Consider the following 25,321-nt stretch of genomic DNA (forward strand, 5'->3'; position numbering starts at 1 on the left):
GAGTAGAATATTGCCTTGGGAAATTGCTCTGCCTAAGACAACTGCCGCTCTGTTTCTGTTCAGATTAAAAAGCCCAAGTCCCACTTCGCTGTCTGCAAACAGTAATTACCTCTGTGAAATAAGCAGAGGTCCTTAAAAGGGTCTGCCGGCTTCCTGGGATCCTTCCGGGGTGAGCGGGATGCGGGGCTGATAACCCAGCTGCCTAGGAACTGAGCAGGGCCGGCTGCAAACTCCTCAGCTGTTGACAGGCTGGCCTCGCTGAGAACACTGGTTAAATATAGCACGCGCAGCTCAGCGCCCCAACAAAGTCACCGCGCTGACAGTGTGCGGGAGCCGCAGGAGGAGAAACCTAATCTCAGAGCCCAACAACACCTAGCAACAGTTGAAAAAACTTTGAAACAAAAGTCGGGGTGGGAGATAGGCGGCTTCCAATTCCTGCTGATCCCGACTGTTGAAGGAGAAGCTGCAGCTACTCCGTGCCGTTTCCTGTATGACTTCAGCTACTGGCTAGTCCCAGCAGAGTGGGAAAAGCGTTTTCCCCAGTCTTCTTTTGGGCTGGCTAGTTTTCCGGGACCCACTCTTGGGCTGTGGGACAAACCACTGGGTTCGTCAAGGGATAAGCCCTCCGAGAAAGGATACTTCTTTGGTTAAAGGAGCCGCCAGCAGGTAAGACCCCCCCTTCACCCCAAGAATATATTTACTCTCTTAAATCTGTTTCCACAAGAAAACGATTCGCTCCAATTCTACTTTGTCTCTTGCTTGGACTTCTCTTGTTCTGTGATGGGAGAGCACGTGTAGGGATTTTAGAATCTGTGTGAATTATTAAAAAGAAATCAGAAACTTCTCTTTTTCACAGTTATACTGAGTTCCTTTTAAACACAGCATTCTGTGATGTCTTAATAGCCGTCAAGCTAGCCCTGCTGAGTGAGTCGTGTTCTTGCAGGTAATAGGAATATGATGAACTCCTCTCACAGCCAGGGTGGCTAAACCACAGAGGGGACATTTCCTCGCGGGCGAAATAGCTTTTATTTATTGAAAATAGCCGAGCAGCTTGTGTGGTAACTGAGGAAAATCCTGTCTGGTGTCCCTGTTGCTGCGCTGTTGACCCCTTCCTTGCTCCTTGCGCCGCTGGGGTTTGCCGGATTCTCTGATGGCAGGGACACCTTGTGCTGGGTCTGACCTCATTTGCCTGCAGTTGCCCAAATGTATCTGACTCGCGCAAGATATGCCCGCTGCTGATTCACTGCTTGTGCAGCAGTTGAATATTCAGGAGGATGTTGCGTTAATTAATTAAAGGGAGTGATTGCTTTTTTGCGGACACAGTGGATTCTGCTTTAAGAAACTTAGACCGAAGTTCTTTAGGGGGAAAAAATCCTTCCATAAGCTGCATGGGTGTAAGAGCGCATTTCCAGCAGTGTGAAGGAAGCTCGGTGTCCTTTGAGGGTGTGTTGTTTCCCCGTTCGTGAGGTGACATTCGCCTTAATCAGAACTGCCTACAGTGGACAAGTTCACACTCAGTCTCTCAGCTTGTGGCTACAAATGGCTGATCTAATCAATACTGATTCCTGGTTGTCTATAGTTGGGGTTGAATTTGCCTAAGAAGATGAATTATTTCTTCAAATAATCCAGAGAGGTTGGATGTATAAACCTAAGGACAATATCAAAGAAAGCCCTGAAAAACATTTTTTCAAAGAAATTATTTGAACACTAGTCGTGGAGACTCACACTTGAAATCCAGCACTAGGGGAGACTGAGGCAGGAAGATTGCAGTGAATTCAAAGCAAACCTCAGCTACATAGTAAGTTTTAGCCCAGCCTGGGCTACAGAGTGAGACTCCGCCTTTAAAGCAAGGCAAAACAAAACAGAAAACCCATTTGTGTCATGTGAAAAAAGAATTTCCATTAGCCAGTTTGGAAATTTTTTTCTTTGACAAATGAGCATATGTAAGCCTTTTTGGTAAATGTTCCTATTCTAAGAATAGTCGATTGATGATCATACAGTTTGTGTTTAGGAAAAAGAAATAATGCTGTTATTTCAATCTACACCACGCTACATGGTTCTGATGATGTGATTAGTTTGCAAAGTAAAAGAAGCTAATCCAATATAGTCAACATATACAAATAATAGTGAGTGTGCATGTGTGGCCTGCGGGTCAGAGAGGAAACCCGTGGTACTTTGCTGGAGATGAAATATCTTTGTCTTGGAAGACGCGTGAAAAGTTAGGACTAGATGCTCCGCATTTTTCTTGTTTAATCCCAGGAAGGGTCACATTGCTGGCTTCCACATACCTCAGGAAGGCCGGAATCTACCACTGGTTTGAGGCATTCGATTTTCTATGGAGTCAGCGAGACAGCTTTTAGATAACAGCACAGGGCTTGACCCTGAGTGAAGGCCACGTCTGCTGAAGTGGAGTTTTGAGTATCATGAATTGTTTTCATGGTTCCAAGTTTCCCCTTGAGAATGAAGAGGTGCTAAGTTAAACCACGTGGTTGCCTCCACTGCCTGAACAAAAATCGCCCTCCATGAGTACACGGACCCATCCCCTGATTCATTCAAGTGTGTGTGTGTGTGTGTGTGTGTGTGTGGTGTGTGTGGTGTGTGTGTGTGTGTGTGTGTGTGTGTGTGCCGTTTTGGAGTGGCCCCTCTTGCCTTTGGCTATAAAAGCATGTAAGTGCGGTAGGACGCCATTGCTGTTCTCTTTGGCTCTTATCTGGATATGCTACCCACCCACCGTCAGCCTCATTACCATTCAGACCACACCGCTGCTGATCAAGTTTCTACTTGGTTGTGCTTGTCAGTCTACACTTTGGTTATCCAGGGGGGACTCTTTGTTGCTGCCAACCACTGAGACTGGGCATTTAAAAACCCTCCATCATCTGGCACCTACTTAAAGTCTCCAGTTTCATTCCCACTACTCAACAGCAACGTCCCTTGGCTTCGGGTACTTCAGGTCATGGACCATTCTTCAGATAAAAACAGTGGCTACTTTAAGACCTTGCCCCTCCTCATGCCGTTCACCTTGCTTGGGACACACTCTGCTCCAGTAGAGACGGTGTTTATCCTTTCAGATGCAGACTATCCCCTCCCATCTTCACAGAGATTCCGGAAGTGGCTCCTCAGTTTGACCGCGCCAATGCTGTTTATGTTAGGGCTCTTCATGGTAGGCGTGGCCTCATTAAAGCTGGGATTGTTCTGTAAAATCTTTTGGGTAGTTCTGGAGCTTCTTGGCCCCGTGTACACTGAGGACAATCTAGTAACTTCTTAGGTTCCAGATTTCTAATGATGAGAATGTGAGGATGTATTAAATCAAGAAACCAACTAGAAGTATGGCTGATAGTGTTTTACCTAAAATTTTTCTCAATGAAAAAGCTTGGTATTTTACTAATTTTAATTGTGTTTACACGTCTGACTGTAGAGCTGTTATTGCATGCCTCACAAATGATACGAAAAAGACATGTATCCACCTCCTTCAGTATGGGAACCCAGACTTCTAAACCTCTAAATTCTGTACCTCATAGTTTTTAAAATCATCTTTTAGGGACAAACTTCTTATATGGGTACATTTGGTCAGTTTATTTAAATCATGACTCTTTCTACTTATGAGTCATGAATTAAAATCTTGCCATGAACAATAAAACACTTAAAATATCACGGTCATTTTGGAGATCTTCTCCCTAGGTATAGAGAACACAGATGTTTGTTGGTGCTACTTTCAATCACCCATGAGACCTGCAGCCTGAGAGACAGCAAGAACATAAAAGGCCTTTGAGGCTATTTTCTCTGTGTTCACCAAAACAAAAGCATTCTCTTTATATTCTGAAGTGGGTTCCTACTGGGAGTTGTGAAATAATTAATATATTCATTAAGCAATGGTCTCCTCATGGTTTATAGTTTTTAATTATGAAATGTTGGGGTCTATACATTCTAAGTATTATACATTGCGGTTTTCATTTTAGATGGACATTTCTCTTTAAAATATTTTTATTTTTATTGTTTTGTGTGTGTGTGTGTGTGTGTGTGCGCGCGCGCGCAGGCGCCTGATGAGGTCAGATATAGAGCTCCATAGGAGTTAGAGTTGCAGGCCACCATGAACTGCCTGACTCTGGAGCTCAGAATTGAACTCAGATCCAATGCAAGAGAAGTAGGTTATCTTCCCCAGGTTTATTTATTTTGGTCTATGTGTATGTGTTTGTATCTGTGTGACTGTATGCCGTATGTGTGATGATGACTGAGAAGGCCAGAGATGGCATTTGATTCCATGGTGCCCTGAGCTGTACACCGTGATTACTGGGTGTTGGGAAATGAACTCTTCAAGAGCAGGGAGCACTTTTAACCACAGTGCCTTCTCTCCAGTTTTGTGAAGATTATTTAAAAATAAAAAAGATAATAAAAGGTATAATAGGTGCCTCAGACTTAGGTTAGGGTACTACGGAGTTTAATCCACACTTTACTTAACTTCCCTAACTTTATGTTTTTAAATAGAAAGCCATGGGTCTGGTGGGCAAGCTTATATTACTATAAACCTTAACAAAAATGCTCAAGAGAAAAATCATGGGTAACAACTTAGAAAAATGATATAAAATCTACATTATAGATTAATTTATATGGTATTTTAATACTTGTCAACAAAATAAAAGATAAGCTAATGAAATAATATTTGTTCCCTTGAATCTGATTGAAGTTCTAGCAGTAAAGATAGAGTCATGGAAGAGGGGTCAAGAATATCAAGTAATAGACAAGGCTGGTGACCCGGACTCAGGTTTCAACTCGCTGTGGCCTTGGACAGATTCCCTGTGCTTTGGCTTCCTTACCTCAGTGTTACAGTGTTTTGTCCTCATTGTGTTGTTTGAAGATTAACCAGCTACTGGCATAGGCATGTGCTTGATATGTCGTCCAGCCCATTTAGTCTCACCTCTACGGTCACCCTTAAGTGTGATTGTCTGTTCTAATCCTAGTTGCACACAAAGTCCTCAGATGGTTCATAAACTGCTGCTCACCATTGTAAGCAAGAGAGGGTTCATTCTTTATGTCGGAATCCGGGTTGGGACATCGTAGTGCTGCTGGGCGCCCTAAGCAGACAGTCTGAACAGCAGCCAATAATTGCAGATGGAATTTAGGCTGCAACCCTCACCCCCACCCCTGTTATCACTCAGCAGTCCTGTGTCTTCTAGAAGCATTACTAAAAAGGTTAAGAAATCACCCACAGGATAGGCTGTTCTTGTTTCTATATTTGCACTTGGAGATAAAATGTCTTTATACTTAGGGCTTGGCTGACTCTTCCCCAGCCAGCTACACTGGGTAATACAGAGCCATGCCGACTTCCATAGAGGGGATGATATTGAGTATATTATTCTCTACTTCTTCCCTCGGATGATTTGTTTTGTTTCACTAACTTAGTAACCGATAAAGTGAAAAGACCAAAAAAGGTCATCTCAGGCTAACATCATCCTTACCGAATAGAAATGAATTCCTGCTATTCATTGCTCTTAATCCTAGTCAGTCTTAAAAATGACAAGAAAATCAGCCACAAGACAAACAATAACGGTTTCACATCACAAAGATGCTTATGCATATGCTGTATACACCTAATTTAACAAAATATAGGAAGCATTCTGATGGGGGGTGTGTTCTAAGTAGTTATAGTAGCAGTAAACTTTGTGTGGTGACTACGGTTTAGACCTGTCGATTCTATCCCATTTCTGTAAGCTGACAAGAGGAGTCTGTAAGCTGAGTTTGAGAACTCTCATTCTCCAGTGAAAACCTGCTGTGGAAAAGAAGAGAAGGGAGGATGGAAATAGTTAGATAGATAGATAGATAGATAGATAGATAGATAGATAGATAGATAGATGATAGGAGAGAGAGAGAGAAAGAGAGAGAGAGAAGCCCTTTTTTTGGCTTTGCAGATTCACTGCAGAGGCTTTAAGACCAAAATATAGGAACTTCAGGCAAGCATACTGAAGTATATTAATTTTTCCTTAAATGGTCAGTTTTACTCTTTCCCTAGTAAGAAAGAGAAAGGCTGTTGGCAGAGAGCAACTGTCTCTGGTAGTAGCTGGGGCAGTTTGATTTCAAAGGCCAGGCATCCTTGTGGCAGAACTCAGGAGGAAAGTCAAACATGAATTGAGTTGTTTTACTGTTAAAGCTCTGATTGACAACGCGAGAAACTCTGGACCGAGATGAGGCTACTCCAGCACCCCATGCTCCCCATCCCTGAGGGCCTTGTTTAAGCCACTGCGACACCAAGGCATGGGGTAGGTTTGTGTCGCTTTTCCTTTTTGGGAAATGGTGTCAGTGTGCAATACTGGGTGATTTATATGTTTCTGGGGCTGGTGAAAGACAAACCAAAGGGTATTTTAAAGCTAGTACAGAATTTATCTCAAGTAATTTGCCTTTAATGGAGCCCTTAAGGTGAAGGATTTTTCTGGGCTGAGTTTCTCTTTGTCTCAACATGGTGAAAATCATGCTTCCTGCTTTGTGGCTGAGGATTTTAAATGTCTACACTTAGGAATAGTTGGTCTTTCTTTTGTCGTCATTGTCAGCGTGCTCCTCCCAGGTATGACATATAAATCATCTACCCCTTACTTTTGTAAAGAAAATCCAAAGAAAAGCCATGGAATGAACATAGGAGGACTGGTTAAACACGTTCTTTAAAATAGTAATTTTCTAAAGATCTGACACCAGAAGATGATTTGATTGAGAGCAGCAGATTGCTGACGTCACCAACACAATCAGGTTATGGCTAACTTATCTTGTGTATCTGCAAGACTTTCGCAAACATAACCCCCCCCCCCCAGACGCTCATGAGTCACAGGCAATACAGTAATAGGGATAAATTAACTTTCTTTTTCTTTAATACACTTATGTCTCAACTAACTCACTTTCGAGCTTTCTGCTTGGGCTGGAGCGCTACAGAACAACAGGAAAGGAAGAGGCATTGCTGAGTTCATAATGCTATTTCAGTGTGGCAGTAGACGCACATGAGGAAATGACACCCAGGGCCTGCGTCTGGAGCCTGCAGTTACTGTGACGACAACACACACTAAAATGAAAACAAAGATGGCCTGGCTCCCCAGTCCAGCCAGCAGGGTCTGCCTGCCTCACTGTTTCCCTCATTATTCTATAAGTCTCGAAAAGCGACACCGGAGGCATTCAGGGCTCTCTGGGCTCCATTAGCTGTTAGGTAAGGGACCCACGCATGAAGAGCAGCCTGGTATTTGGATCATGTAAGCTTGGTGTTCACATGCTGTCTCTTTAGGCATCGTCTGCTGGTTTGGGCACCACCAAACGGAATGCTTGATTCGCAACCTGTTGCTTGTTCTGCTGGCTGTGTTTGTGGTGTTTACTCCTTAGGGTGTTCCCCAACCTTGTTAAGACATTCTGACCTTCAAAACTCTGCCCATTCAACAGACCATTACCCAGCATAACAGGAATTTACCAGGAACTTGGACACTTAAGCCCCAAGTCTTGATACATAATATAAAGATATCAATAGCTGTATGTATTTTCATTTACATGCAATTGTGTGTAATATATGCAAATGATGTTAATAACAGCCAGTCTACACTCCAGTGCTTTGTGCTAGGCGGTATGCCAGCCTATCCTGTAAATGACTTTATTTTCTTCTCACAGCAACTCTATGATGACACCCTTCATTGGAGTTTGAACTCAGGGTCTTAACATACTAGAAAAATGATCTACCACTTTTAGCCCTATCTCATAGATTAGGAAAATAAGATTTCTACATGCTAATTAATTTGTCCAGTGGCAGATATAAAATCCAAAGTCAGGGGATTTGACCATTTTTATGCCTTATTTTCAACCTTGTTTTCTTTTTGAAATGCAGGAAGTGGCTCAAGGAGTAATCCCTGCCCCCAGTAGCTGAGTCGTGTTTAAGGGAGAGTATAGAATTCAACACTAAAGGGCTCCGCTGTGCCTGTGGATACAGAAGGTTCACCAAAGGCAAAGAATAAACAGACTGAAGGGACTTTTCCCAGAGTTCCCAAAAGGCCTCAATGGCCAGTGAAGTCTGACAACCCAGCAAGATGTAGAAGAGCTGGGGCACAGAGTGCAGTACCAAGTCTAGTGACTGATTGCTTTTCAAGACATTTTGGGTGAAGGTGTCAACTGGCAGCGGGCTGTCCCATCAAAACCAAAGACAAAACAAAGTAGAATGTAGCAGAGAGGCCTCTTAGTTTAAAAACAATTACCTGACAGTTCTCAACATTTTTCTGTTTGTGAGACACGGTCTCACTATGTAGCCCAGGCTGGCCTTGAGCTAGCGGCTCTCTTGCCTCAATTTCCTGAGTGCTGGGATTAAAGGTTTGACTGCCATGCCTACATATGTACATGTGTACACACACACACACACACACACACACACACACACACACACACACATGCACTGTATAGCTGGGATTTGGCTACTGTGTAGCACTGCCAAGACATTTTGCTGGATACTCTTTTCATTCTTTTATCTCTTTAACACAAGAGTTACATAATGCTAAGTATCTGGATGTTCAGAAATGGGAAAGTTTTAGATTCTGTTCACCAGTTGGCATTTACCTCCTGGATTGTCTGAAATAAAAGGAGAACTGTTTGAAAAGGGGAACAGTTATAATATAAAGGATATTTATTTTTATTATTTTGATTTATGTATATATGTATACACTTGTATGCTGGTATGTTCATGTGACTTCAGGTGCCCATGGGAGCTCCAGGTGTTGTAACTCCCTGCAGCTGGAGTTACAGGCCGTTGTAAACAGCTCTATTTGAGTGCTGGGAACTGAATTCAGGTCCTTTGCAAGTGCAACAAGTACTCCTAACCACTGAGTCTTCTCTCAGTGTCCCTAAATAACATTTTGATGGAGTATATAGTGCTTTGCTTTTTCTTACGCCAGAGTCTGTAAGTAGTTTATTTTCCCAGTGAATCAAATAATTCCCCCAAAGAGAATGTCTCACATAGAATGAAGATGCATAATAGAATTAATTTTTCCTTCCGAGAAATTCTATAAGTTGAAAGCAGTGTCTTGGCAACTATGTTAGCATAGCTGAGTGCTCCTCCCAGTACTTTCTTGGCTGATGCACAGGACTTGCACTGTGCCTTATAGGCTGTATGTCTTCCTGAAGCAAAGCTGCGGCTTCCTTTGCGGCATAGACCTGTTTCATACAGAGCAACGGAGGCAAAATGGTGAGATAGTGATTGATTTCATCAAGGCTTTCTGCTTCATTTGTAGATTCCCTTAAAGTAAATTCAGAATTCCCCCTTAGTCCTCCCTGCCTTTAAGTTAAAAGACCTAATATTGCCAAAGGAGGAGAATACTTAGTCTTCTATCCTTTGGAGATAAAGAGCTTGACTGGGTGGCTTCCAGAAGCTTTTCCCTGTCAGTCAATTACCCTAACTTTCTTTTGGCAACAAAACTGAGTGATAATTTCCATACTGTCTTTAGTGAATGTCTCTTAAGTGGAAGATATGAACGATTTATCATACTTACTTAAGAGTGACTGAGATTTCTGTAAGAGCTGCTAATTTTCTCAACACTTCTGTGCCTGCTCAGATAGTAAGTAGGAATGGGTTTTGAGTTTTACACTGCCAGTGGTTTTGTAGACTGGGGCCATCTCTCCCATGATACAGAGGAGCATGGGTACCTGTAGACTCACTTCAAGTAGGATCATCACAGCCTCCAGTTGGGTGGGTATTAACGCTCTTGTATTAGTTATGCTCTGTCCCTGTGAAGAAATACCTACAGAATCATCTTAACAGAGGAGAGGTTTTCTTTGGTCCACAGTTTCGGAAGGAGCAGTTCATCATGGCCGTGAAGGCATGGCCGTCACAGTGGCTTGGTCAGTGGCAGTGGGAGCTTATAACATGGTAGAGCAAGCTGCTGAGCACTCAATCTGGAAACCAAAAGTAGATACCACCTTCAGGGTGCAGCCCCAGGAACCCTCTCCTGCCAGTGAAGCCACAGCCCCAAGGTTCCAGGCACCTAAGACAGGACTAGCGCTAGCACCTGGAGACCAAGTGTTCACGCAGGCCATTTTGCATCCCAATGGTAACAGGACCCTATGAATCTGAGTCTCTTGGGAGTACTCCAAGAATATAAGTGCCTAGACTATGGCCCCAGAGGTTCTGATTCAAACTGATCTGTGTGGAGGCTTTCACGTGACTCTAATTTGTGTTCCTGTGCTAGAACCAGTTATCTAAAAGCATCTGGAGGGGAAGTCACTTGGCAGAAGCTTCCAAGTCCTCTCAAGGTTGAATTGGAACGGGAACAGAGCTTACCCAGGGCTTGTTAGTGGGCACTTCCCATACCTCCTAGTGGCTGCGTTTCTGTCTTCGGTGAACTGACCCCAGCATCATATCTTGACTTAGCTTTTAGGGTCTGGACTCGAGATCAGTAACAGCTTCCTGGTTCATTTTTGTGATCGCATCTCAGTTCTATGGAAGTGGCACAGAGGTAGGCTAGATTCAGAGTAAGGACCGGAACTCAAAGCCTTCAAGTCCTAGTGTATTCCTCTCTATCACCCAGGTCTAGGAAACATTCTAGCAGCTAGCGATTATTGATGCCTTCTGTAAAGTAGGTGGATGAGATAGGTACTCACATACACTGATTCCACCCAAAAAGGAGGCTGAGGGGATTGCATCTGCCTTGCTCCCCAGAGCTAGCAGGTGGCAGGTCTGAAAGCAGTCCAGGCACTCCCCAGCCTGTGCTCGTCCACTCTTAATCCCTCTGCTATTTTGGAGCTTGCTCTGAGAGTATAAGGTGTAACCGCAGCTGCTCCCTGTTTTAGCGTCAGAGTCTGGTGGCAGCTGGCTTTGGTGTGGTTAGCTCTCACGCCTGGGATTTTGCTTGACTAGGGATGAAGTCTGTGTCTTGCCTTCTTTTTTTCCCAGTGAGTAATCTGGTTAGGGCATCCCCATTGCCTTCAAGACTTCTCCCAGTGGCTTTGCTCCTTAGATCTAGCCTTTCCTTCTTTGGAGGTCTATGCAATTCTTCATGTCTTTCTCGTGGGAGTGTGTTCTCGTTACTTTGCCAGTTGTTCTAACCACACATTTGAGTCCAGTGTAGATTCTTGGCATTTCTGTGCCTCGTGAGTCCGGCTTGTCCCTTCCTTTCTGCCTAAGAGTCCTCGGCCTGCGCTTCCATACCACTCCCCAGCTTCTCAGACACAGTCCACAACAACAGGAAGGGATTAATCAGTTCCCTTCTATAGCAGCAGGTGCATTGGGAGCGAGCTGCTCCGTCATGTGAGACTGACAGGTCAGTGGGTCAATCCAGTCTGAAGAGCTTGTAAAATCAGCATTTCTAGGTAGTACATGTGGAACTAATTTGTAATGGATTCTATAAGTTTCAAGTTCCACGGAGCAGGCTTTTGAATACCTGTAAGAAAATTTATAAACATTACCTGGCTAACTGAACCTTTCTTGAGCTAAAAATCAACGACACACTTTATTTCATAAATTTCTCTAAACAAGAGAAACCAAATAGGAAGCAAGAGATTATTGTGATTATTTTATAATAAACAAATAAATGCTAAAATAGGCTCAATTATGATTTGAGACTGGTTTTAGAATCATCTACGAGTATTGAACAAGTGCTTGTTAAATTGAACTCATTAAATATCATGGACGTGAGAAAGTATTCCCTATCAGTTTTTCTTATTGAAAGATTCTGCCTCCTTACCCACCCCAAACCAGGAAGATAATAAAATAGCCCAGTGGCTCCAGGCCTTTCTCCTGCTTCTCACCCTAGTGATGACATTATTGCCTTTTCTAAACAGTAAACTAAAATCGACCAACACTCTCTGAGCAGCTGATGTGACGAGGTGAGTAAGGGTGGCTGTCTCTCTGATCACCAAGGTACAGACGCGTTTCTGGTAGCCAGCTAGAACGCTATTTGGCATACCTTCATACCACAGCCCAAGCCTCAACCCAGGCTTAATGGCAACTGTTTGCTCCTCATCTTTTCACACGAGCTCATGAAAAATCCCCACAACCAGGCTTCTCCTGTAGTCATTAGCTGGAAGGGCTCTCATCCTCAGAAATCTATTTTGGAGGTCAGATTGCTCCACTCCCCTACAAGTGGTGAAGCAACAGCTGCCGTTGAATGAATGTCCGCGCTGACAGTTCCAGCTGATGGATACCACCGAGTCCCCCCACCCGTGTGCACGCTCCCTGGGTCGCTCCCAGAGGAAACGCGGAGAGGACTTGCTTGATCTTGCCTTCTCTGCTACAGCCCCCCCCCCACCCGCCCGTTGCATCACTTCCTCCAGATTTTAACAATGCCGTAATGTACATCAGTGTTCCCAGCTTCCAGGGAAGAAAGTCCCAGGGCACACATGTGTTCCTGGTGATGCACTGTGGTGGCCTCTTACCAAGACGAGCACGTGGAACTCTGAGCTCAAACAGAAGACAGGACAAGGGTGGGGAACAGCCAGACGAAAGTGGCTTGTGGTTTCTCAGAGAGTGAAGAATTTTGTCCGTTTGAGAAACAAATTAGACAAAAGACAGAGCTCTTGTTTACCGCGCAGTGCTAATGAAAGACTACAGTTGGATGCCTAACTGGATTACATCTCATTTCAGTTTGTTTTTGGACATTTTCACAGGAGTTGGATTTCTCTCCATAGCGTGGCGTGTCTATTGCTGTGTGAGATTTCAAAGGATTTGGGTTATGTGAGAGCAAGTGACTGCAGAGGGGGATCTGCTCCACCAGTTCCTGTTGGAGATCGAGTCCTGGGGTTCAGTTAGACTCCTGTAGTCAGAAAGGAGGCTAGACTGACGCTGAGCTGGGACCATGACAGATGGAACACGGGATCCCAGTGGCATGGCGCTGGACGGCAAACAGTGGTCTCAAGTAGCGGCTGGCCTACGTGGGTGTGACGCGCTTAAGGATGGAACGCAGTTCTGAGTTCTTAGAGCGTGTGGGAAAGCCTATCAGAAGGAGCAGGAAGGAGGGTTGGGTGGTGGGATTCATGGAGCTGTGGAGGAGAGGCAATCCCGGAAACTGTGAAGTGCCGCTACTTGAATGCAGCGTCAAAGCAGCTGGTGATACCAAGTCCAAGAACAGAATAGGAGATCGTCGCGTCTCTTGCTTCTTTCAGTAGGCATCTCACTCAGAAACACATATTTGCTAAGGCTCGTGTTGTGAGGCACTGTCTTCGTTACTTCCTCGTTGCTATAATAAAATCCCCTGACCATGGTAGCTTAGGGGTCAAAGGATGTATTTTGGCTTATTTTTAGGAGACAAAGGCCATCATGACAGGAAAGATATGGCAACAGATAATGAAGGTGCGACGGCAGGAGCCAGAGTCTGGCTGCTCACTCTCATCCACTTCTAGGAAAATGAGTGAGGACAGGAAGTGAGGCTAAAGGTCTGTCCCCGTGACTACTTCCGTGAGGATTCACAAGTGTTCCACAACCTTCCCAAACAGCACTACCAGAACAACCACGTGTCGAAACACATAACCCTAAGGGGACATTTAGTATTCAAAGCACAACAGGAACCAAGGTTGAGATGCTCTATTGATATTGCATCGTCTGTACTGGCTCACAGGGGTACAAGTGCAAACAGCCCAACCTCAATACCATGTAACCAGTAAGCACTTGGTGTTGTGGGGTCCCAGAAGCAGGACCACTTACAAGTTTAGGGTGTCAAGTGATATATGTGGTAAATTGATTCTTGCTGTGGTAAAGTAGGAATGGTAAAGCCAAAGGGGAAATAGGGCTGGCCAGAGAAGAACCCAGGGAATGCAGCAGACATAAACACGATTGAAAGGTGCCAAGAGTTGTTGGGACAAGCTCACGTAGCTTAACCAAGGGGGGGCTGGGAAGTCACACTCTTTCCCCATGTGATAATTTTAATGTCTTAGAAATATCGTGAAGAGAATCCACTATAGACACACATTTTCATCACACTTCAGACTGTAGTGAACTTAACGAGCCCGGGAAATAAGCATTTGCGGACTGAAAACTTCCTGGTCCGCACCACTCACACTGCTAACACTCTTCCAGAACGGCAAGCGCTTTGAGAAGGGTGGCGAAGGCATCCTACCAAGGTGTTTGCTTTTGGCCTTTTACAAGTTTGTGCACTTGAACAAAATACTCAGACATATTGGATCTGCCAAGCACCTCACTGCTGTTGAGGCTATGAACTCCGGAACCAGCCGAGAAGGCTTTAAAGCACAAGTTGAAAATGTTGCCTCGCTGAAGAGTTGGCTCAGAGAGGAAGCTTCCTGCTCTTGCAGAGGACTCTAGTTTCCAGCAGCACCCTCTCCTTTGGATGGCTTACAACTGCCTGTACCTCCAGTGCCGGGGAGTACACCCTCTTCCCGCCTCTGTGAGCACCTGAGTGCCTGTATACACAGAGATGTACACATAAATAAATAATAAAGCCTTTTAAACAATTGAAGCCACACAAGTTAAAACGTTTTCATACCGGTATCAAGATCAGTTTACATCAGTTGAGAAGACTTAGGAAAAACTCAGACCCCAAACCAGGGCTGTGAGTTGGCCCACCGCCACATCCATCCCATCTATGGTCTGCCGGAGCATGTGAGAGCACCGGTCCTGCAGACCCAAAGGTGCAGGATCTCCCTGACACAGGGCAACAACAGGAGAACCAAGAGGAGCCCCAGTGAGGGCCCAGTAGCCAGGGTATAGCAGAAGCCAGAGGCCTCGAACCAGACCAATGACTCATAGCAATGAACACTTACAGCGAAAAATGTATAGACTAAAGGGTGTACTGTGTGACTGACTCATAGTGAGATTTTTTTTCTTTTTTCTTTCTTTCTGGTTTTGTTTATTTTGCCTTTTGTTTTTCTTTTAAATTTTATTTTGAGGGGGGAGGGTCGCAAGGGCAGAGGACTGATGTGAAATGATAGGGAGATGAATGGGATCCGGATGCGTGATGTGAAATCCACAGAGAAGCAATAAAAAGTTTTTTTAAAAAAGGAAATACTTTCATAGTGGTATCAAAATCAGTTTACATCAGATGAGGAGACTAAGGAAAAATTACAGAAAGTAAAAGTCAGAACAAAACAACCCCCTCACACCTTGCCATATAAAAATTTAATGTTGGAACACAGGCATAGCAAACCTCCAGTGGCATTGCCATTGAGCCAACAGCGTTGAAATAAAGACTCCGGAGAAGTGAAATTAAATTTCTATGTCAGACTCAAATACATATTAAATAGATCAAAAATTTAAGTTAGAAAAAAATAGAACAAAAATTTAAAATCCTCAAATATGTACATAGAAGTAGATAGATTGTTTTGGGGGAACCATCCTAATCTAGATTTTAAAACAAACAAACAAACAAACAAACAAACAAGCAAGAAAGACTCCAGGAAGTTGGGCCAGTGAGATAGCTCAATGGGAAAGGACCTTGCTGCCAAACCTACTGAACTGAGTTGGATCCCTGGGGCCCACACGGTGGAAGAGAGAACCAACTCCTGCAAATTGTCCTCTGACCTCCAGTGCACTCTGACACCCATGCACACCCCACTACCACCCCCACGTAAATAAGTATCAAACAAAAAGGTTTAGAAACCCAGTGGAACAATATAGTCAAATAAATTTGACTTTTTTTAAAATTGAGGAAAATTCTTAAACAAAAATAACAATTAAAAAAAAACACCACATATACCAACAACAGAGTAAGACATGGATGCAGATAGATGCTGTAAACCCAATGCTTTGGGAGATTGCAGCAGGAGGATCGGGACTTCAAGGCCAGTTTTAGCTGTGTAGTGAGTTCAAGGCCAACTACTTGCAAACCTGTCTCACCCAAGATAAACAAGACAGAAATAACACCAACTTTTACGAGTTAAAATTCAAATAGCAATTTGTGATTTAGTAATCAAGATCAATATCTTTAAAATAGGAAGCTCTTTTAAATAAATAAAGGAAACACCGTAATAGAGAAATGTATAAATGACATAAATAATTCTAACAAACTTGTGGAAGATTGTTTAACCTTACTGGGAGTCGAAACTTCAAGTTAAAAGGATTTGATATGATTTCAGCCAGCATGTTAACAAAAGACTCAAAAATTCCGACATTAGTGTAGTAAGGGCAATAGGAAAGGGTGCTATATATTGCTGGTGGGAAATGTGACAGGAACAGGCTTCCTGAAAGGCAATTCAACAATATGTGACAAAATGCTTATAATCAGAAGAAAAATAAGCATATTTCTAATCTGAAAAAATAGGAGAGTCCACACACATGTGATGTTTCTGAGAGCATATTGTTTTCTTTTCCTTCTATTGTTTTCAAATCTTACGTCGACTCTGAAAAATTTGGCAGACCTAAAGACTCTTATTTTTTAAAAAACTCCCTCAGTTGCTTGGTAGATTTCCTAGGAAGGAGCTTTCTGAACTGGAGTTTTGAAGCAGGCTTCACAGCCCATCCTATGTAACCACTGAAGTGGCCAGGACTTCTTGGTGGTATCTTGTTTCCTGAGGAATATTATTGTCCGCACATAAACTGATAGCTCACATTATACAGTGTCATCAAGGCTGGATGAGCCCCGTAGGGGAGTCCCCTCCATAAGGGAGGTGCATGATTCCCAGATGCTTGACAGTTAGTGGACTGGTATGGAGCAGGGATGTGAGGGGAAACTCCCTTGAGACCTGTGAGCTCACATTCCTCTTTTCCGGGCGTGGGATGAGAGGCTGTCCTGCTTTGAGAGAAGCCTCTCCTGTTGCTAGGCACTTCGTGAAGACAAGCCTGCCATTTGCATCATCTTTGTTTGCTGTTTGGTCCTGGGGCTGAGGTCAGCAGTGGTGTGTGCTTGCCTTGTCTTTCCAGATGTAGTGACGGTTCTATTTATACTTGTTTATTGTTATGTGTGCATGCCTGGTGTGTGTGTGTGTGTGTGTGTGTGTGTGTGTGTGTGTGTGTGTGTGTGTGCAGATGGAGGTCTGAGGACAACTTTGTGGAGTGGGTTCTCTCTTTCTACCTTCATGCAGATTCCAGGACTTGACCTCGAATAGACAGGTATGAACGGCAAGCACCTCTACTCACTGAGCTGTCATGCCAGCCTGAGATCGCTTACCTTTCTCATACCCACGTGTGAGGGCTGAGGCCAAGTATCACAGAGAATACTGTTCACTAGAGTGGAAGTCTGAACAACGGCAATGGGTGCACTCTGCTGCCACCTTTTCCTTGGTGACTGCTAGACAAAAACGCAGCTGTGCTTGTCATGCATCATTTTGCTTTTCTCTGCTTTTAGACACTTAGTATCTCACACAGCGCCACCTGAAAAATGCTAACTAGGACGCGTCAGAAATGAACAATTCATAGGTTTTAGAAATTCAGTAGTATTCTGAGTGGTGTGACTTCCTGTGCCTCCCAGCTTTGTCCTGCCTGGGATATGGATCACCCTGGCTGTACACACTTCCGGCCAGGTTGTCATCAGTAGCCACCTCTGTTATAGGATCAATCGTCTGCAACATAGTGTTGTGTTCAAGGAACTGCCATTATTTTACTGAGTAAAACTCCCAAAGCATGGGAATAGTGAAGGGGAGAAGGTAAAAACATGAAGTGCATTCAGAAGGAGAGATAGCTCAGCCGTTAAGAGCATTGCCTGCTCTTCCAAAGGTCCTGAGTTCAATACCCAGCAACCACATGGTGGCTCACAACCATCTGTAGTGAGGTCTGGTGCCCTCTTCTGACATGCTGGCATACATGCAGGAGGAACATTGTATACATATAAATAAATAAATACATCTTTAAAAAAAAAGGAGAGAGAGACAGGCAGAGACAGAGAGACATGAGAGAGACAGATGGAGACAGAAAGAACGGGATGATACTTTATTATAATATATTGTTGTACTTATTACATCTTGTTATTAACTCATATTTGTATCTAATGTACATATTAAACTTTATCACAAACATGCAAAGGACAGACGGCGTCTGGAGGGTTTGTGTGGTATGATCACCAGTTTCAAGTATCTACTGTTGGATTTATAGCCTGGCTCTTCCTTCTACAGGGGTTGCTCCAGTTTAGCTAGCAATGCTTTCATCCCTTCTCTTTAAAGGGCCTAGCTCTAATATTCTCGTGTCTGTGTTTTGTACTCTCTCCTCTTGTATCCCTTATCTAGTCACACTGTGATGTGTGGGAATTGTTTTGTTGAGGCTGAGTTTCACGTATTCTTGTACTTTCTATATAACTGAAATCCACTTGAATCCCTGGTCTCTCTCTGCTATGCTGCCCTCATGAATGTCACATCCGAGTCTGCGTGCAAGCCTTGCTTCCCTTCTCCATGTGAACTCCTCATGTGGGCTCCTCTGTCAGGCTTTTTAAGCACCTTCCTCTTTTCCAAGTCAGCTTCCTGTTGTCTCGTTTAAAGTCAATTTGGAACATCCTTTACCACTAGTATATATAAAAATTGTGCAAATCAGGCTACATTTTTACTTCTGTCTGGGTGCATTGATTATTCTTAGAATAGCAATAATTTAGCTAGTGTACAAAGGAACAAGTTTCATGTTGACATTTATACACATATATATCATTATACTTTGCTTATATTCAGCCGTCACTACCCTCCCCTGTCTTTCCTCCCTTTTCCTTCTGATCCTTTTCCTCCACCACAATATTTCTCCTGCTTTCATGCCCTATGTGTGTGTGTGGTAGTTAAACCTAGATGCTACGTATGAGAGAAAATGTGCAGTTTTGTCATTCTGCCTTCCTGTTACCCTCTATCATCCTGCTTCTCCCTTTAGACCCCTTCCTCCCCATCTCATTGCCTCCCCTGCTCTATTCTAATGTCATATACATATAAGTATTTGGATCTGGTTTCCACGTGGAACATTCAGTATCTGTCTTCTTGAGTCTGACCAATTACACTAAACATGGTCTCCGTTTCCATCTACTTTTGCATAAATGATGGAATTTCATCAATCTCTGTGGCTGAATAAAACGTACATACACACACATACATATTCTCTATTTTTTCTCTTTATGATTCTGTATCTTGGTTGTTTTGAACAGTGCCTGAATAAACACTGATATTGAAGTATTTCTGTGCTATGCTGACTTACGTTCCTTCAGATATTCCTGACATACTCAGGGGAAGTATAGATGAATTCTACGATAGCTCTGCTTTTAGTTTTCTGAAAAGCTTCAATAGGGATCTCTATAGTAGCTGTAGCAGTGTGGGTTCCAATCAGCAGTGAAGAAGTGATGTGGGATACCCCTCTGTATTCTGTGAATACCATTGGTTAATAGAGAAACTGGCTTGGCCTGATAGGGTAGAACAGAGCTACATGGGGAAAACTAAACTGGATGCTGGGAGAAGGAAGGCAAAGTGAGGAGAAGTCATGGAGCTGCTGGTGGAGACAGACATGGTGGAACCTTGCTGGTAGGCCATGAGCCTCATGATAAAATATAAAATTAATTATATATTAAATTAAATGTAAGAGTTAGCCAATAAGAAGCTAGAGCTAATGGACCAAGCAGTGATTTAATTAATACAGTTTCTGTGTGGTTATTTTGGGAGTCTGGGAGGCCGGGAAATGAAGCGGCCCCCTACAACAAAGAAGGGGTCCTCTTTCCCCACATCCTCACCAGCGTCTTTGTCATTTGTTTTCTTGACAACAGCCATTCTGACTGGATTGAGATGGATTCCCGATACATTTTTGCTACACCTTTTCTCAATGGCTGAGAATGTTGAAAACTTTTTCAAACATTTATTGGCCATTCCTTCTTTTTAGATCTAACTTTTCAGTTTATTTGCTGATTTACTGATGGGATATTTTGATATATTTGGATTTCTTTGTTGATTCTAGATCTATTACTACCTACCAGATGTATGATTGCAAGAATTCTCTCCTATTCGGGAGGCTGTCTCTTCACTGTTGATATCTTTTTTTTCTTTGCTTTGCAGAGCACTTGAATTTCATGCAATTCCATTTGTTAATTGTTTGAATTATCTCCTAAGGTATTGGAGGTTTTTTTCAGATATGTCTATATTTTAAAGTGTTTTTCTCCTTGTATTTTCAGAGTTTCCAGTCTTTCATTAAGGCCTTTTATCTATTTTGAGTTGATTTGGGCAGAGAGTAAGAGGTACTAGTCTAGTTTCATCCTTTTATTTGTAGATAACAGTTTTCTCAGCATTATTTGTTGAAGGATCTGTCTTTCCCCCAATGCGTACATTCAGCTGTAATTGTGTGAGTTGCTCCTGGGTCTTCTATTCTATTGCAGTGTCTATGGTTTGTTATTATTGAAAGCATAAAGTTGTTGTGTCTGACATATGGCTACTTACCTCCTCCTTCACTTGGCCCTGGATTTGTTTGAGGTGGTAATCAATAGAGTATTGAGTTCAACTGAAAACGTTGACTGGGTCATATTTAAATGGCTGCAGCATTTTTGGTATAATAAAAAAAGTATAGGCTAATATGTTTAATAAGAGGAAACAGCTAGCTGAACAATTTGTGTTGCTTTCAGTAATCCATATGATTGGCAACTCTACAAATTTGACAAGAAATAAATATTTAATAAAACAATGTTAAATAAATAAGTACTCTATAAAATGTTATTTAAATTATTAATTTTTTATTTTGTCATGTATGTGACGGGCGTGAATGCAGGTAAAGGTCAGTGAACAACTTTAAAAGTTGGTTTTCCCCTTCTACGGTGATGTGGGTTCCCAGCATGGTTACTTTCACAGGAATGGTTTTATTTTATTTGTTTGAAAAATTAAAAGTCACAAATTCGTAGGAAAGTTGCAAGTATACTTTTTCCTGAATGCTGTATGAGTAAGCTCATCAGTTCTTCAGGATGGAGTATTTATCCCACAAACACTGGCATGCTTCCGTTTGCCACAGTTTAAACAAGGTTACTACCTGACAGTGACCTCTGTGCTGTGGAAGCCTCACCTCTTCTGGTTTCTGAATCTTCTACATCAAAATGATGTAAGTCACAATCTTGTGATAATCTTGCATTGAGCTGCATCTCTTTAATTTCTTTCATTCTACAACGTTTCCTTAGTCCTTCGCTGACATTTCTGAAGATTACAGGTCACTTGTCTTGTAAATGACCTTCATTCGGGGTCTTTTCTAATGGTTCTTTGTGATTAGACTTAGTTTTTCATCTTTGGCAAAACAATTGTCTTTTTTTTTTAAATGTCAGAAACTTTTCTTTGATTCTAGAAATATAACTTTTTGGTATAAGAAGGTATACTTGGTTTAGATTTCTGTGAGATTTCATCCTTTATAATGTTAAGACTTTTCTAACATTATAGCTAACTTTTCTTGACTCAGCATGTTATTAGGCATAAACTGCGGTAGAAAGTCATACTGCTGACTGTTATGATGTTGTCCTTTAGGACTTCATAATCTCAACACAACTGACTTTTGGACTCCATGACTATCTGCTGTAGCGGTCTGTCTTGGGCACCATAGATGTTTATCAACAACTTTTACTTGCATCCACTAGGCACAAGTACACTCACACCCGACTTGTGATAACCAACTGTTGCTTTAGATATTGCCTGATGTCTCCTGAGGGATAGGATTGTTGTCAGAGTTTCTGTCCTGCTTGGTTCCCGCAATTGTTAAGTCCCAAAGAAATCACACAGAGGTCTACATTAGTTGTAAACTGATTGACCCATTAGCTCAGGCTTCTTGTTAATTCTTATAACTTATATTAGCCCATTATTCTTGTCTGTGTTAGCCACATGGCTCTGTACCTTATTTGGCAAGGCAGTCACATCTTGCTTCTTCTGTGTCTGGGTCAGGACTGCAGACTAGGACTTCCTTCTTCCCAGAATTCTCCTGTTTTCATTGATCCACCTCTACTTCCTGTCTGGTTGTCCTGCCTATACTTCCTGCATGGCTACTGGCCAATCAGCATTTATTTAAAATATAATTGACAGAATACAGACCATTGTCCCACACCACAGGATTACTCATGGATGAGAACTGCTGCGTAGCTCACTTGGTTCTATGGCCTGAATCCTGTTGGTCCTTAAGTCTTTTAGGAAACAGAAAAAGAATAGTTGAGACAATTTTTTTTTCTTTTAGAGATAAAGTGGCTTTCAAGAGAGGCTGTCAATTTTTCATTCAACACAGAGTCATGAACTCACTTCTTCCATTTAAAATTTTAGAGTCAGTTTTTTTTTTATTAGTTTTTCATTATTGATGAAGTTTCCTTTTTTCTTACAAGTCTGTGATGTATTTAACAAATGTTATTTATTGGACACATATTTTAAGGACCTGCAGTGTTCTTGTCTTAAAAGTAGACACTTTTGCAATGTCAAAAGTGATTCCTCCTTAGAGCATATCTAGGAAGTCCAGCAGCAGTGCAGGATCTTCTGCAGTTCAGGGAGTCTGGGAGTAGTCAGACTTGACCAGGCCAGACCTGACTGCCTGAGAAAGTTTGTGCTCATCATGCCCCAGACTTCCTTCCAGAATCTAGAAACCTTAATTAATGACATGGGAAAATGTTGAAGTAAGCAATGAGAAAAGAAAAGAAAAATGAAGCTAAAAGACTTGAAATATGCTGCTTCCTGTACTTGTCATGGTCTCCGGCTGGGTTTGGGAAGAAATAGAATACGCTGCATTCTCTGTATAAGCTGTGTAATTTCTGTGGCCAATACATGTGCTCTGGATGCTGTGGATAGGAGCTGACGCTTCCAGTGTTCTAAATACTTCTTCATAAATAAATCTATTCAGTCCATTAACCATAGCTAATGTTTTCTCACCGGTTTAAACATGTCACAGCTAATGACCAATGGGCAATGAGAAAGAAAAATAAGTCCATTCATGAATTATTCTCTGTTCTCACTTTAGACAAGTTAATTTTCCTTAAATTATCAGGTTCTATCTTAACCAGAGGCCATTTGTGGTTATCAAGAATAAATGTTTGTATGTTTGACCTGCAGTTTTACATTTCACAGTAAACATCAAATTCTATCAGCCTGGCAGCACAAAACACTGAATGTGCAAATCAAAATGTTGAAAAAGGAGTAATTCTTAGATTGTATGTTTGTTCTGCCGGTTAATAGGGTACGAAGATTTGAGCAAGACTTTTTTTTTTTAATTAACCTGTGATTATACTTAAACTAAGAGGACATATTCTCTTTCCAGAATAGTCAGATCAGAAATTAAATTAAAGGACACGTCTCCTGGGAGACTGGGTGAGTGACTCACATGTCACCCGAAAAGCAGCCACAGAAGCAGGGCGCCCAGGATACCTGTCATCTTTACGATCCTACCGCGGGCAAGGAATGACAGGGCCAGTGTGTGACTGGGTTCTCCAGCACTGCGAATGGGGGAAAGAAATAGCTTACATTGACAAAGACTGTTGTTCATTGACTTTAACTCATCGTTGTTAATTGACTAGACCAAGAAACAAAACACACTGGTACTTAGAAACACACACATCCAGGGGTGTCTGTGATAGTTTCCAACTGGGTCATCAAGGCTCTGACCAATCAGTGCATTGAACTCTTGATGGAGTTGTGGTACGATGGCAAGATAACATGATGCTCTGCCCCAGCACCGTCTCAGTTGTGAACTAGAATACATCATTCCTCCTTCCAGCTGTTCCTCTCAGGTCCTTATTCACAGCAATGGGGAAAGTAAGCAGTATACTGCCTCTTATTATAACTTCATTTTCTTATGTTTCACCCTGAGGGCATAACATGATTTGTACATTAAATTTAAATTACCACTGTACTAAATGCAGCATGTTAAACATTGAAATTTGGCAGACTATACTGGAGTATAGAATCTTGGAATATCTTTCTCTCTAATGCTCTCTTTCTTCATCATCTCCCTAGAACTAGTCACCACTACCATTGTAATGAATATACTTCTGGACTTTTCCATAGTTACTCATAGGAACGATTGTGCATGTGTGTGTGTGTTGTTTTCAATTGAATAACACAGGAGCAGGGAATACAGCTCAGTTGTTAGTATGCTTGCTTAGCGGGCAGGAAACCCTAGGTTTGGATTCCAGAACCACATGAAAACAGGTATGGTTGCACATGCTTGTAATTCTAGTACCTGGCAAGTACATGCAGGAGGATCAGAAGTTCAAGATCATCCTCAGTTATATAGAAAGTTTGAAGCAAGACTGAGATACCCAAGAACCTGTGTCACAACAACGACAACAAAACTGAGATCAATGAAAACAAAATAATGTATACGCTATTGTACATACCAATATCACTTATATAATTCTTCCTTCAGTACAAATAGGTTCACCTGAGTTTAGACAGTTGCAACCTGGCCTTCCATAGAAGGAATGCACAATTATTTCTTTAGTCATTCCTGTTTTTAGAAATACATAAACTGTGTTTGATTTTTCACAGTTACAAATATCGTTGAAATAAGGATCCATGCACTTGACTCTTGGGCGCATGGTTAAATGGCTGGGGTGGATATAAACACAATTTCAAGGTGATGAGGGCTTCAGCTCAACCTCTAAGTGGCCTTACATGCTCCTCTGTCCTCTCCAGTTGCATGTGAACATGCTTAGTGAATCGGAATTTCCCTGATCAAGATGAGGCTGAGCAGCAGTCTGCTTATATCTTGGCTATTTTGAAAAGTTCTTCTGTGAAGTGCTGGTTTATGTCATTGCCTCCTTCTTCCCCTGGTTTTCTCTATTTAAATGACTTGATTCTAACCTTTTATTGTCACTTAGGTTAGAGTGTCTTATGTGATCCCGTGGATTCGTTTCCTTTCTGTTACCCCCATGAAAGCAATTTAGGGGAGAAAGGGTTTATTTTGGCTTACAGATCATGGGCCGTGTAGTCCATCATGACCGGGAAGGCATGGAGGCAGGGGCCTGAGGCTGGCTGGCACACTTCACTGAACTACAGGTTGAGATTCTGTCTCAAAGAACAATATGAAACAGTTAACAATTAAAACCAAACAAACAAACCTGAAAGACATTGTCACTGGGTATGGTAATTCATGCCTATAATCCCAGAACCCAGGCAGCTCAAGACAATTTACAACTTCAAGACTAAGTTGAACCAGTCAGTTTGAGGTCAGCATGGGATACATAATGAGATATTGTCTCTAAAAAGGGATCAAAAACATTGTAGTGGGACAAGGACAGAAACAAAAGCAGCAGCTAGCTGGGGACTGGTGTGTTGCAATATCCGGGCAGAAGATGGAGCTGGGTCGAAAATGGAAGCAATGCAAGCGGTTCACATATGCAGTTCTGAGATCTGAGGATATGAGGGTGAGGAAAAGGATGAAATCAGAGTCTCACATAGCAACCTGAAGGCTGGAGTCACCATTGATAGAAGGGGCACTTTGCGGGAGTAAGACTAGAGAGTGCACATAACATGTTGAACTTGGAATGTC

General features: G+C 42.4%; 1 protein-coding gene across 2 annotated transcripts in view; it reads left to right on the forward strand.

Moving 5' to 3' along the window:
- The first annotated feature begins 216 nt into the window (after positions 1-216).
- Filip1 (filamin A interacting protein 1) overlaps positions 217-25,321 on the forward strand; it is a 150,715-nt gene continuing 125,610 nt past the window's right edge. Inside the window, exon 1 of one of the 2 annotated variants that reach the window (XM_075965130.1) lies at positions 217-666. The gene's annotated coding sequence lies outside the window, so the exon portion shown is untranslated. The remainder of the gene's footprint in view (positions 667-25,321) is intronic. The other variant, XM_075965131.1, reaches the window with a different exon arrangement.

Source organism: Microtus pennsylvanicus, chromosome 3 (assembly GCF_037038515.1).
Source record: "Microtus pennsylvanicus isolate mMicPen1 chromosome 3, mMicPen1.hap1, whole genome shotgun sequence".
Classification (NCBI taxonomy): Eukaryota; Metazoa; Chordata; class Mammalia; order Rodentia; family Cricetidae; genus Microtus; species Microtus pennsylvanicus.